This window comes from Papilio polytes, unplaced genomic scaffold, assembly GCF_000836215.1.
Source record: "Papilio polytes unplaced genomic scaffold, Ppol_1.0 DF822067.1, whole genome shotgun sequence".
Classification (NCBI taxonomy): domain Eukaryota; kingdom Metazoa; phylum Arthropoda; class Insecta; order Lepidoptera; family Papilionidae; genus Papilio; species Papilio polytes.
Window position 1 is genome coordinate 1,292,408 of NW_013527137.1, and position 15,248 is coordinate 1,307,655.

Genomic DNA, 15,248 nt, shown 5'->3' on the forward strand with positions numbered 1-15,248 from the left:
AAAAAAAAAAAAAAAAAAAAAAAAAAAAAAAAAAAAAAAAAATATACCGTCGAATTGAATACCTCCTTCTTTTGGGAAGTCGGTCAAAAATTCAAAAGAAGGATAAAAAAATACTTGTCAGAAAAAGGTAACCTCTGTAGACAAAGATAATTAAATAATATAGACGAATCATAGCGAAATTATTTCACCGATACTTTCTCTGAAAGGTACTATATCAATTGTCAAGTTTAGTGCCACCTTATACCTTGTATTGACATGTATATTTGAATATATCACAAAATCATAATAACCTCCATGTTTTGTTACAAAAACAGTGTTACATAATGAAATATAAACATTTTAATACTATTATAGTAGTTTTGAGGATTCAGCAATAGATGGCGTTAGTCAATATTTAAAGTGTAATGTCAACTATGTCTACTCTATACATTTTTTGAATCACTTTGGTTAAAGCGTTCAATTTATTCTTAACCCAGTTGTAGTTAGGAATGTTAATACGAATGTTATAATACATGTCAATGGCATGCAATTGATCAGATTGGCATTAACAGGAACAGGTTTCTAAGCTATTCGCGGCACTGTGTTAACACGTAAGCAAATGAGATCGCTTTTTCACCCTTATACAGGTAGCCGAGATTATTCTGGTCTATCGTTTCTCTTTCACAGCACAGGGTTGGTAAATTATAGTATTTTTAAACAATTACGATTATTAAATTATTAATAAACTAAGTAATTATTAAAATGAGCTGTTACTGAAATCTGTTGCATTTAAGTAGTTTTCCTTCGTCTACTCCAAGAATCTTCTTTAGTCATTAATGACTTAGTGCGGCAGTTGTCTATCTCTATGGATGAAAATGACGTCTATACAATAACAATCAAGTATCATATTAATTCTCAATTATTTCCATATTAAATATAGAGTTTTATACATTACAAATATCTTAAATGATTTGTCGTGCCAACCCTAGCACAGAAACCAGTGTAAACTCACTAAACTAGTTTTCAACGTCGATTTTCTTAACGTTTCCCCGGCCTTGTATGATACGAAAATAGGGTTGTATTATTCTAATGGCTACTGTCCGTTACTAGGCTTTCATAAGCCGATTATACTTGGCATGTCGTTAGCAACAAAATACACTTCGACAGGGCTCTATTGATGCTGGAATGATTTGTTGACGGCCGATGGATTCCTGTGTCCAAGTGTTATCGATAACTTTCTATTCGCAATGTCATTGGAATTAATTAAAGCACTAAATACAGTTGGCAAGACTTATTAACATACGTATTGGACTTATAGAAGCTGTTAAATTGACAATTATGAAACAAAACTAATTGAAAATTGTGTGACAACTTTTAACTTTTTTAACTGTATTAACGTAACAAATGTCTTGGAACATGTTGTCTCTATCTTTTCAAAGAGAGCAAAAGAGATGACAATAATTCTAACAAAAAAATGGAATCCACAGCATAATGCTGCCGACCCTACGGGAGCAGGATAAGGAAGATGATGATGAGTATAATGCAGGGGTGGTAAACCTTTTTTTAAGGAAGTATGAACCTCTTCAAATTGTGTCTCTGCATTTTTCTGCAATAAAATGCATAATGCGTAGCGTATAGCCCACTTCGGGTTTGCCATTCATATAAAACCTACATACTATTATATTGTTCGCAGTGCATAAAAAATTTTAAAATAAGTGCCTTGTTCAAAACTTCGCATACCAATAATGATACGCGTGCCAGTGGTTCGACACCCTTGGTTCAAAGCCGTCTTCTGTAGTTTATTGACGAAATCTCCGCCATTTAATCAATAACAAACATAACTGTACCAAAGTTCACTCGTGGTTTACAGTATCGCATTATTTCAAAGTAACAATAGCGCTGCAATGACAACTTGACGCAATTATCTGATTTAATATATACGCGGCAACAATTGATTCTGTTTGCAAATAAATTTAACGAGTGACCAGTCGTAATACCACGATAAATTTACATAAACATCACTTTTATTTGTACAGAACTAGCTGTTGCGCGCGACTTCGCCCACGTGAAATTAAAAATTAGTCTAAGTTACTCACAGATAAATTACCTTTCTGACGGCGAAAGAATTTTTAAAATCGGCCCAGTAGTTTTTGAGTTATTTCAATACATGCAAAAATACAAATCTTTCCTCTTTATAATATTAGTATAGATTAATTATGTATTAGTAATTAATTTTAAAATTAAAGCGTCGGTGGCTCAGTGGTTTGAACACTTGACTTGTAATTTACAGGTCTTGGGTTCGAATCACGCCGTGTACCAATGTGATTTTCGATTTTTCGAATTTTCATTTGTACATAATTTACCCGACGTTCTTACGGTGAAGAAAAACATCGTGATGCAACCTGCACATATCGGCGAAGAAATTCAAAAATATGTGTGAAGTCAACCAACCCGCACTTGGCCAGCGTGGTTGACTATGGCCTAGTCACCCATTATTAGGGTAGGCTCCGAGCCCCTCGGTGGGGACGTATAGTGAGCTGGTGATGCATGATGCAATTAATTTTAGTGTTAACAACGTACTTTTAATACTGTAATTAGTCAAAATTCCTAAGAAACGTAAGTATAAGAGCGGGTGCAAAACAAGCGATTGTCGATTGTTTCGCGGCCAATTCAACTGTTTAGTTGCACAACTGAAAATCGAGTAGTATGCGCACCTATAAGCTTAAAGGAATTAAATTGCGACTACACCGTTGAGCGATAAATAAGTTGCAGGTGTCCGCATGCTTTAAAGATTAGGTATGCTTTAATGCATGCCCGCTCTAAAATCTTCGCACGAATGGACCGGCTCGCCCGGTGCAATACCACGACCACACAGAAGACTGGCGTGAAGTGGAAACAATTCCGCGTTTCGTCTGATGAGTGTGGTGCCGGTGGCCTAATTTTAGTCCCTTTCTCTTTCCATCCTTTTCTTAAGAGGAAAGGATGGGAAGGAAAAGTGGATTTTACGATGGAGGAGACGCATAGGAAGGGGACATGTCCTCTTTATGTGCGTCTCCTCCTCCGTCAATTAAGTGTATTCAACGCATCTGCAATTGCGGATGTTTATGGGCTGCGGTCGCTCTCCATTTCGGTGGATTCAGGTGGCCGCTTGCTCGTTTGCCAACTCATATTATAAAAAAAGGTACTCTAAGGTGCCTCTACACCTACAATTACATTCACATATTATGGCTAAATGATACCAATTTCGTTTTTTAATAGGATAAGAGAATGACTTTATTTATGTAATGACCAATAACTGACGCAATGTAGATATCTAGTTGTACGCAGTTTTGTCGAATCAAAACCGATTCTAATAAAAACAATTTATGATGGAGCGTTAAAAAACGTGCAATTGTAAAGTCGAAGGTTAATTGGTACCGGTAACGTACAAATAGACGATGACATAACTTGCTTCAGTAAACTTTTAAAAGGCATTGTATTTATCACTAGCTGTTGCTCGCGACTTCGTCCCCGTAAAAAAAAAAAACAAAACGAAAAATATAATAAAAAAAAGTGTCCTATGTTACTCACATATAAATTACCTTTGTAACTGTGATAGAATTTTTAAAAACAGCTCAGTAGTTTTTGAGTTATTTCAATACATAAAAAATCTAAAAATACAAATGTTTCCTCTTTATATTAGTATAGAAGTACAGATATAGATATGTTATGCAATATAAACATGGTCAACAGGCGAGTTCACTTTTCTGAGCAAAAAAAATTCCCAAACCTATTTCTCCAATATTTCAAAAGGGTTGGATAATCTGTATACTGCATTTATGGTACGGGGGCGGGTCGCCAGTACATAAATTAGTGTAGGCGATTAAATCTGTCGATGTTAGGGGCTGGATCTGAAGTGAATTAATGAGTGCACATTCGAAAATGTAGATGGCGTTCAAGTACCACTATAGACCTATTCGTGACATTTTAGACTTCTTGAATACTATGGGCGTAAGTAATGTAAATGTAAAGTAATTTCAATAGCATTGAAATAAAAAGAAAACCACAAAGATTATAAAAAAAACGTTCCGGATAACGTAAAAAATTGTAAAACCATTATTTAAAAGTTAACCAAGAGAAATTCTTTCCAAAAACCAAGGCTACATTATTTTTTTTATTTCACGTATTATCTAAGTATTATAGTTAGATTACCATAAAAACCGTTTTGTCTAGAACCGTCAATAAAAGTAAATTTTTATAAACAATAAGGAATTATTCCACCATTTATGGCAGTAAAATAAAGCAGAAAGGAGACGCACTTCCATACCACTTCAATACGTTGAATAGTGCGACCATTACCACGCGATTCCTGACGTAATAAATCACTTTTATCGACCCTCTCACTCTCGCAAATATATTGCGATAGTGATGTACCTAGGCGTATCGATATCTTTAATTCAATTACGATATCGACAATCAATGTTATGTGACATTCTTGATAATTTATACTTGTATTATAAAGATTTAAGATTTGTATTTTTTTTTTAATTAGTTCACCGCTAAAAAGATAATTTATCTGTGAGTAACATAATAACAATTTAACGCGGACGAAGTGCGAGCAACAGCTCGTATAATAATAAACTGCTTGACTAGCTATTGCACGCGATTTCGTCCGTGCGGAATTAAAAAAACAATGTAATTGAAGTCTGTGTTTTTCACTACTATGTTCTACATGTTTGGACATTGCTGCTAGATCCGTCTCCGGTGGAGATATGTAATCAAAACATCCATCTCTACTTACGCATTTATAATATTAGTATGGTTAATAAATTTAGATTTTTACTGAGGAATATAATTAGTATAAATATGTAGCTCCTTAATATAAATTAAAGAAGACTAACCACTATTAACAACTATGTTAATAAATGCAAAGCATTAGCAATTCATTTGTGCTATGGAAATTAAAACTATTTCTGTATGTAACATAACCTCATGAATAACAAACACATCTATAAAATTAAAATAATTAAAGGCTTTAAATTTGATTCTTAAACAAAGTAATTTTACAATATGTGCAATACTTTTAACTTTGGTAGATAGATAAAGTTATAAAACAGGCACAAAGTAACGCAATTTTAATTAAATTTACTAGTTTCACTTATCCTCTACTTTTTTTGCACAATAAAATAGATATTTTAAATAAAAAAATAAAAAAAACGACTTCTAAACAAAATACACTTAAAACAAAACATTCACAAAAAAATACACTAAAAACGTAGTAGTAACTTTCAAAATATGTACAGCAGGGGCGGAGATACGCAGAAAAAAATACACAGACCTATTGAGAACCTATCTTTTAAAGTCGGTCAAAAATCAGTTCATCTCTTGAATAAGTATCGTATCGTGTACCAGATCGTAAATCGGTTACCCAGCTCAGTAGCTCAGTAGCTATCAACACAACTTTCCTATAATCTAATTTCACAGCATTGTACGCTGTCAGTTAATCTGTATTTATAGTTTAACTGTTAAATGTCCTTGTAAATGGAACAACGCACATCAGTTAAACGGCACATTAACAGCCCAATTAACTAAATAATGGCTGACAATACCATAAATTAAGTCTTAGAACTAATACGCTTACTCGGGGATCTAATTAACTTTACTAGTATAGCGTATAGATATCACAACATACAAATACACGTATATTAAATATGTTTGCGATAGAAATACTTATTTATACATAAGTTTTCGTAAATTATATGTGACGGCCGAATCCAATAATCGATCCTTAGATATATACAAATACCATTTAAAACTTAAAACACTTTGCTAAAAATAGATCGATCTTTTAAACCATCGGGTTTATCGATTATTATTGCGATCCTTAGATCGTTTATACTTGAAGAAAATGTAAATTAAAAATATCCTAAAGATTTAAAAATGGCTTGAATCATCAAGTGAATCTTTTTAAACGAAATAATAGACTTAAGATTGTCTAACTACTTTTTAAGACATTTAAATTTGATGTAAAGTTATCCCTAATTCCATATTTTATTAAAATCAGATGGAATTACAAATAATGCGGAACCACATATTACGTACAATGGAGTGTACACTTGAACTTGTTAACAATAACTACAAAGTTCACTTGCTACAAAGTTGGTACACAATCGATCGTTAAGATGCAAACACGATCGTGTATCGATGTCTCGGATGCACCATCAATCGAGTCGCATCACTCAAGTCTCATGACACTCAATTGCGAAGTCTAAACGCGTTCAATTGTACATCGATACTGCGTTGATTGATAACAAATCGATATGTTATTTGTCACGTGTTACAACGCCATTTACAATTATATGTTTTTAACGTTCTTGTTAAGAAACACATCACAAACTTGCGAATAAAAATGAAAATACATTAATTAAAGATAGAATAATCTTCCTACTGGAAGACTTTAAGACTTACTTATGCCCCGTTTCCCAGCAACCATTCGTTAGTGTTGTTGGTTCGATAACTTTTTGAAATGTGTTCCCGAAATACATATCTTGAGTTTTACTCTTTTAAAACTTAGTTAAATCTAACACTAATGAATCACTCGGTATGACAAAATAAATGAAAACCTAGCATAAGTAAGACGAACTGTGAACAAAATAGTTTTAACTTTAAAATAACAAGAATAAAGAAATGTGATAAATCGAAAAATCAATCACAGTGTCAACATAGTTCAAGTAGTAATGTTAGCGCTAAGGGTCCGTCAAAGACAATGAGATTTCCTTCACAATAAGCATAGGCTTTAACTCAGATATAATAGCAAGAGTTAAGCGTGACCTACAATGTAAATTGTCTGTTCGCATTGATGTTATGCGATACGATGCTTATAAGGAGAGATATTCAATTTTATGTGTCCAGTTCGAGCGACCTGCCTTCCAGTTAGAGGTACAATGCCTCTTTAAGGGCAATAAAATATATGATATGAGGAACTAAAGCCAATACATTTGAATATATCGCTTTTGTACCTTGTTAACGTGCAGAGAAATCTATGTCACACTATAACAATACTGTAGCATTGATAAACATGATTATAGTGTTTTAACAGCACATTGAAAACTTATTATTACTTTATTAATTTAAAATATAACTTAATACAAGTTACGGATTAATTACTTGGTCTCTCACGATGTTTGAAACTGGAGATTTCACCGTGGTAACAAAGAAATTATCATCGCACTAGCTGTTCCCATTCGACTTCATCCGCATAAAATTATTAAAATTTCATTTCATTGTTTACATTAGCCAAATAATCAATTGCAAATTTCAAAATGACATGACATGATGTCAAACCATGGCAACCTTGATTCTTTGATGTTGGCAGCAACTTATAGTTTCTTTCCCGCATTAGGGTTTTCAAATATTTACCCCTAATGCAAAATATATAGCCTAAAGCGTAATGGAAGTGTAGAGCTTTTCATTAAAGGAAGAGTTATACAAAAATATGCTGTAATTGCTGACATCTTAGGCAACAAAGAAATGTGTGTTTACGCTTTATTATAATAGTATAGATTGACAACAAATCTATGTACGCATTTAGCCCAAAGCTGACAATAAAATGTAATAGATAATATTTTCTAATAATGTAACATTAAATTCAGGTACAGAAAATGTTCTCTACAAACTACAAAGATTATTTTTTTTGTCTATATACTTGACTTGTCTCGTTACACAAAAAAGAAAAAATCTCTCGTTTAAATACATTCACTTTTACAATATTTTCAATTTTTGCTGAATCTATCTTGATTATTAAGTAAAATTTATCGTAAGATTGTAATTTGTAAAGATAAATCTTTTGGCATGAAACGCGGAATGTTGGTATAATAAGAAAATTCCAAGCCAATAGAAAATATCTTCAATGTATAAAATGCTGACAATTTCAAACCGAAACAACAAAGGAACGACTGAGTGGACGAGATAAACTACAAATTCGCTGACAACTAGGCTTTAGAATTTGTTCGGTTTGTAGAATATTTTGAATAGGTTAGTTTGTATTTTTATTCTTTGTTGTCGGTTTTTTTTATCGAAATTTGAATGACTAATAAATAACCCATAACGAATACATATGTCTACAATATTTTCACAACTTGATTAGTAGCTTTCGCGCACGACTCTGTTCGCGTGAAATTAAAGAAAAAACAAAACAAAAGAAGGTCTAGGTGTTCTATTACATCGAGATCCATGCACCAGTTTAGGCTACAAACACTAACATCTATATTAACGTAGGTGCCTTCAAGAACAGGGTGAATCGGGACTTATTGAGGTAGCGCGCTCTATCCTTCGGCCGCGTCTTCACTTAGGTTAGGTGGAGTTATGGTAAAGCGCTGGTTTATGTTAAAAAAAAAATAACTTTCGCATTTACAATATTTATAAGATTTTACAAATATCTAGGACAATTTTCCCACTATAATATTATTTAGAATTATAGTCATAATGCTCAATAGAGTCCAGAATTCCGTCTCTTACAGATATTGTTTTAATTTATCTTAAGAAATAGTATCAAATCTTATTACATTTATCTATAAATATATTGTTGGCGGAAGCCTCAAGCCACAGGCCGCAGTAATCTGAACGGATACCGTTTTTGGTAAGACCACATTGCAATCCCGCATACTGCATGCCAGTGTGGAGATGACTTTATTACGGATACCGGTAGAATGCATTTTTTGCGGACAGATAACAATTTATCGGTTAATAACCGAGGTAATGAAAAAGAAACCCAACAACCAAAGAGTTAAAATTTTTTCATAAGCATTTTATACTGTGTTGAACGATTGAATGGAGACACATTGTTGCTATCTCTTTTTATTACAAAAGAATGAGTGAGATGACATGTTAAAACATACATAAACATGTTTAGAAACTCACAGTTAGATATGAACATTTACAAACATAAAAGCAAGTCATCGTTCACTATAGTACGTGAGCTTTGAATATTTTCTTACAATACATACGAAAGTTTTTAAAAACCTAGGAGAAGATTTGTATTTTTGTATGAATTGAAATTACTCAAAAACTACTAGGCCTTAAAAATTCTTTCACATAGGCTATATTTTTTCACGCGGGCGAAGTCGCGAGCCACAGCTATTCATTCAATAATTCAGATTATTAAATAATAAACAATCTAAATTAAGGCGTTAATAAAAACCGAATAGTAATAAAAATCATTCACTTACTTATAAAGCGATCGAAAAACCGAATACGTCGAGACGGTGCTTACCTGAAAACAAACGGCACATTAAGTTAAACACAAAATATATTTACTTCACGCTGTGTTTCGGCCTCAAAAGCTGACGGAATCTTTTGCGATCAACAAAAAAATGACTTGAAACTAATGATCATATGTATTTTAGCCTTATACAATATACCGTAAAATATTTAACTAAAAGAACCGACAATTTTATAAAAGTTAATTTTAATTTCATTGTTGAAAAATATGAAGTCAATTATTGCATATTATATTCAATATTTCTTTTAACAATCCGCCAGGGCTCTCTCCCTTGCCCTGGATTGCCGACTATCGATACGTGATGTACGCAAGATGGTCACAAGGTAAGCGGACGGAACGGAAACGGACTGTGATGGAAACCGTTCTGACGTCAATTATCAGTTGATGTTCCTCGAGATACCTCATGAGTTGGCCATTGATAGTATTATGTAATAGCTGTTCCCGTGCGACTTCATCCGCATAAAACTGTGAAAATTTAATTTCTTTGCTAACATGTGTCAAATTATCAATTGCAAATGTCAAAATGACATGACGATGACAAACCATGGCAACCTTACTTCCTAGGTGTTGGCAGCAACTAATAGTCTCTTTCCCACATTAGGGTTTTTATTCAAAACATTTACCCCCTAAGTTTAATAGCGTGAAAATATATAGACTAAAGCGTGACGTAAGTGTAGGGCTTTTTATTAAAAAAATATTCAAAAATATGCTGTAATTGCTGACATCTTAGGCAACAACGAAGTGTGTGTTTACGCTTTATAATAAAAGTATAGATAGAAGTCATCACTTCCAAATATCAAGACAACTTCCCTTAATATGGAATCTGAACACGCAGTTACATAATTCTCACTATGGGAGATTCTGTCTCATTTAAAGCGGGCACACACCTTTGACTAAACTATCGCAAACTGTTGTGCGATTGTCGATTGTTTCGCAGTCAATTCAACTGTTTGTTTGCACAACTAAAAATCGAGTAGTGTGCACACCATATAAGCTCGTAAGAATCAACGCGAGACTGCACAGTGCGATAGTTTAATTAAAAGTACGCACACTCTTAGTGTACTAGGAGAAATATAGATTTCTCCCCTGAGAAATATAGATTTTTCTTCCCTTAGTATAGACTAAGGAATACTTTACAAGACTCAATGTAGCAGAGAATATACTGCAAATTGAGACTTGAAATGTAAAAAGAATCGTCCACTTGAATACACGATGTACTCTCAAATTTACCGCAAAAGAATTTTGTGATACGACAAATGATACTGCCATAACCACACCTGAGGCTCGAGAAAGTTATCTCAGTAAATAAATTGAAAATATAAGTGGATGCTGTAAAAATTATAAAACGTAAGATAAATCTTTTATGATATCACGAAGTTTATTCGTATAAGACATGATGAATAAGTAACGTTACTCACAGTCTTACTGGTCCTTAAGTGGTCTCCGTTACTCACTAACATCTGAATACTGTAATTACTAGCGGGTGCACATCTTTGACTAAACTTTCGGACAACTGTTATGCGATTATTGTTTCGCAGCTAATTCAACTGTTTATTTAAATAACTAAAAAATCGGTCCACTAGCGGCGGAGTTATGCCGTAAAACACTTAAAAAAAAACATACAGAGGAATTGAGTACCTCCTTCATTTGGGAAGTCGGTCAAAAAGTAGTGTGCGCACCTCCTTATGAACTTATACGAATCAAAGCAAGACTAAACAGTTGTGGGAGAGTTTAGTATCAGGTGTGCGCACGCTTTAACAAATTAAGAATATGAGGACAAATAAAATGAGCATTTAGTTGATTTGAATATTCGCACAACATTTCCATTCCATTTTCTTGTGGAAGATCAGAGCTGGGTACTTCAATCAGCATTCAGCATTTATAGCTGAGCGAAGACCCAATCCGCTCAGGATTGCAATACGCATTTTAAATACTTCGTTTGTCCCTTAATTACGTTCTATTTCTTATTTAATTACTTTGGTTTTTTTTTTCTTTCTAATTCCTAATTATATTGTAGTGTTGATAAGATTAAATTTTATTTTATTTTATTTAGCTTAGCTGTGAGCGTAATGGCTGTAATACCCGAATACTTACTTGACTAAACTTAGCTGATAAGGAGGTAATAAGTACAATATTATTAAAGATACAAAACATAATTTACTTAGGTCATAGAGAATATAAGCACAACTGCAATAGCTTAATAAAATTGTAATCTGTCGAGACTTTTAGAGTGGACGCGTTCTCAACAAGTATACGGAATAATAAAACAAAGCTGGAAAGATATTACGGGCACATCTCAAGGAAATATGTTGATAACTCTGTATACTTTTGTAAATAAAATCTTCAAGTATTTGTAAACGTCAAAGAGAACACGAATAAATACAGACGTTTCCTTAACATTTATAACAAGAATACTAAAAGCGAGTCAGATATTCAAAGAAAGGTAATATTTATTACTGAGTTTTCATTTCAACTATATTACCTGGTTGGTTTACAGTTATTTATTCTCAAATAAACTTTGAACGCATATTCACGTAAGCACTTTACGTGATCCGAGTCGTTTAACATATGAGTGGCTTTTGCGACGTCTGCGAGGAGTTAAAAAGTAGCCTATGTCTTCATTCAAACTTATAATCTGTTTAGCCGTTCTATAGATATAGTACCAAACATACTTTTATTAATAAAACCTTCTTATTTATAATATTAGCAACAAAGAAATGAATATTGTGAATTTCAAAGTCTATTTTGACAGGTATTTATAAACATATCTATCCAAAGATTAGATATAGAGCAAAGATTCGACTTTTACCCACAATCGTAACAAACAAAAATTGCCTATTAAATGATTTTGCATCAAAGTACATAAATAACTAAGTCTGTCTTTTAAATATTTTTTAAATGCAATTTATTATGAATACAAGAGAAATAACTTAGAGTCACATTTAATTTAACTTATCAATAATTACGGACAGGCCGCGCGAGCCCTTCGAGGATATTGCATACATTTATCACTTCCAGTATAACGGAATTCGGAATACACTACCATACATACGACAGAAAAACATTCATCATTTGATGTTATCCTAAGAATACTATAAGCACGATTATTGTATTTACAATGGCATTCGATTTTATCACATTAAGAGCGCGTGAATACCTGAAATTATCGCACAATTGTTTAGTCTCGCTTTGATACCTATGAGCTTATATGGAGGTTACACTACTCGATTTTTAATTGTGCAACTGAATAGTTGAATTAGCTCCAAAACAACCGACAATCGCACAGCAGTTGTGAGATAGTTAAGTCAAAGATGTGCGCCCGGTCCAAGGCAGTTTAACATGTCACAAATGTGTGAATTTATTTAGGTCTTAAAAACTTGTCACAAAACTGCAAATACTGTGACTTGTAAAACTTGTATCCATTATTTTGAATTGTCGGGCTCTGATTACCTCAACTCTGTTCTTTCTGTTTTCACAAAGAGAGTGACAAGGATAGGAATATACTTTTATACATGTCTTAAACTGTGGAAACTCTGTGCAGTAATATTTACTAATAAAATACTCTATACTAGCTTTCGCATGCGACTAAATAAAATGATAAAAAAAAACAGAAGAAAGTAGGCCAGACTATACTCTACCAGTATGACAAATTTTATCGAGATCCGTTGAGCCGTTTAGGCTACAAACTGTAATAAACATCCAACTATCTAAGCTCTCGCATCTTTTGCATTTATAATATGAGTACGTTTCTAAACAGAAACGAAACATGACATTGTCCGAACGAACATTGTCCGCACGAATCCGACATAAAATGTCTGATATCATTAAAAATACTTCAATCACCAAGATGCATGGAAGCCAAGGGTACGAACTCCTTAAACTTGGACAGACTTTTATAGCGGCATTACTTTGAATTGTATTAAAAGGTACAACAAAATGTAGGGTCGCACTTCAAGCGATAAGCAAACAAGAGTTACGAAATTTTTTACACCCAAAATTGTTTCTTAGACTACAATAATTAATTCATCTTACTAATACATTACTGTTTTTTACTTGAATATAACCAATAATTGCAGTTAATTTTAACAAGTTTAATATCGGATTAATAATTATAATCTCATAGAATGTTTACAAATTCCCATTGATATTTTAGTTTTTATTAACTAACATACATAAAAAATATATATTTCTATGTGTTTTTAAGCATTGCAGTTACTTTAGATTTACAAACTATTTATGTTCTCAAACTTCAGAAATTACTTTATTTTTTCCGCTTCCGCTATAACTGCGACCGCACACAGAATTGAGGGAAGAGATACATTAGAAAACTTGGGGGAAACTATCGTCCCAAGAGAGCTATGATTTGACCGCACCTTTCAAAACTTACTCCCATCTTTGTTTCGCCGTTTTACCTTGATAAGGTATCACGTATTTTTCTTGTTTTATAGCCAATTTTATGTACGTTGTTACCGACGAACGGAACATAATGTAATCTTTTTTAAACAAGCTATTTCCTACAAAGTAATTACTTAATACTTTTCTACACTCTTGAAACAAATCTCTTAGAAATTTAATAAGCGTCTAAACGTGAATTTAAACTCAGATATGTTTTTTCAATTCATAAATTAGAACAGCCTAAATGCAATTCAACATCGAATCATTTACTGGGTTAAGATATTATATTTCAGTATTGATTCCAGTCAACTCAAATAAATTAAGCGAATAAGAAACATTGGAGTGAAGCCAGAAAAAAGAAAAATCGATAGCAATTCGACGCAGGACTTGGCGGCGACAGGCTGGAAGACTCGTAACAATGAGTTGAAATATAACGTAATGTGCTCACTCCTTGATGAATGGTCTTTTATTGCGGAATGTGAACCGCCTTTCTTGTTTGTCGTGCCCTATCTCTGCCAGGGTTATTATAGCCTTGGCACTGGAACAAACTATTACTATTCTGACGCTATACATAAATATGTGTTTTTGTTATGTATTTAATGTTTTAAATCCTTATTACATAACATTTGCTTTACTCAAATACTTACTTAATATAGTTTTAGTGTTTAAAACACACACTGATAATAGGTTACTGTTTAAATGACCATTGGACGACTTTAAGTCCAGTTGTAGAGAAAGAAAAGTAACGCCAAAAACAGAAAAGAGTTTGGCTTTAAAATACATGTTTTTTTAATGTTATATTCAACATAAACTTTGCAGTTAAAGTTGCAATATTGTAGATAAAAAAAGATGTAGCCAATATTCAAGAGAATAAAAACAATAGACAAACAATGCTTCCTTCATTAACACGACATAAATTTCCGTGTCTTTTTATTTAAAACCAAAAAAAAAAACAAATCTGTTACATTAATGACATGCTTGTGTTTACGTAAAAAATGATACTTATTTCCATTATCTGTTTTCACTTAGTAAACATTTAATTAACACAATTAAAACGTGTATCGGAACGTTAATAGATAGTGTTCGTTAGGGAAAGCGATAATTCAACTAGCACTGCCCCTAAGTTTAGTGGGGCCAGTGTCGTCGGGTAATTGCCCGGCCCACTTATCAATATCGCATGCTACACATAATTACTCTATATTTCACATCGAGTATGCATTGCTTTCTATAGTTTATAGCGTTTTAATAGACAAATTGATTTGGTACAAATCGTACTATTGCAGTTAGTTAGTTACCGTGTTACAAATTGATATGGTTACTAATCGTACTATCGGAAATTTGTTGGTAACCGTGTCCCAAATTGATTTTGTACTAATCGTACTATCAGAACTTTGTTGGTAACCGTGTTACAAATTGATATGGTTACTAATCGTACTATCGGAAATTTGTTGGTAACCGTGTCCCAAATTGATTTTGTACTAATCGTACTATCGCAATTTGTTGACAACAGTTTCACAAATTGATTTGGTACTAATCGTACTATCGCAATTTGTTGGTAACAGTTTCACAAATTGATTTGGTACTAATTGTACTATCGCAATTGGTTGGTAACAGT

At 33.0% G+C, this 15,248-nt stretch overlaps 1 protein-coding gene and 1 long non-coding RNA gene across 4 annotated transcripts in view; both read right to left on the minus strand.

Annotated features, from left to right (window-relative positions):
* The window catches only part of LOC106107133 (caskin-2), a 223,473-nt gene that overhangs the window by 165,966 nt on the left and 42,259 nt on the right, over nucleotides 1-15,248 (minus strand). The gene's annotated exons all lie outside the window — the stretch shown is intronic.
* LOC106107136 overlaps nucleotides 1-15,248 on the minus strand; it is a 72,747-nt gene that overhangs the window by 33,454 nt on the left and 24,045 nt on the right. Inside the window, exon 3 of one of the 2 annotated variants that reach the window (XR_001225848.1) lies at nucleotides 9,186-9,229. The exons of the other annotated variant lie outside the window; for it this stretch is intronic. This is a non-coding gene — a long non-coding RNA (uncharacterized LOC106107136). The remainder of the gene's footprint in view (nucleotides 1-9,185; nucleotides 9,230-15,248) is intronic. 2 annotated transcript variants of the gene reach the window in all.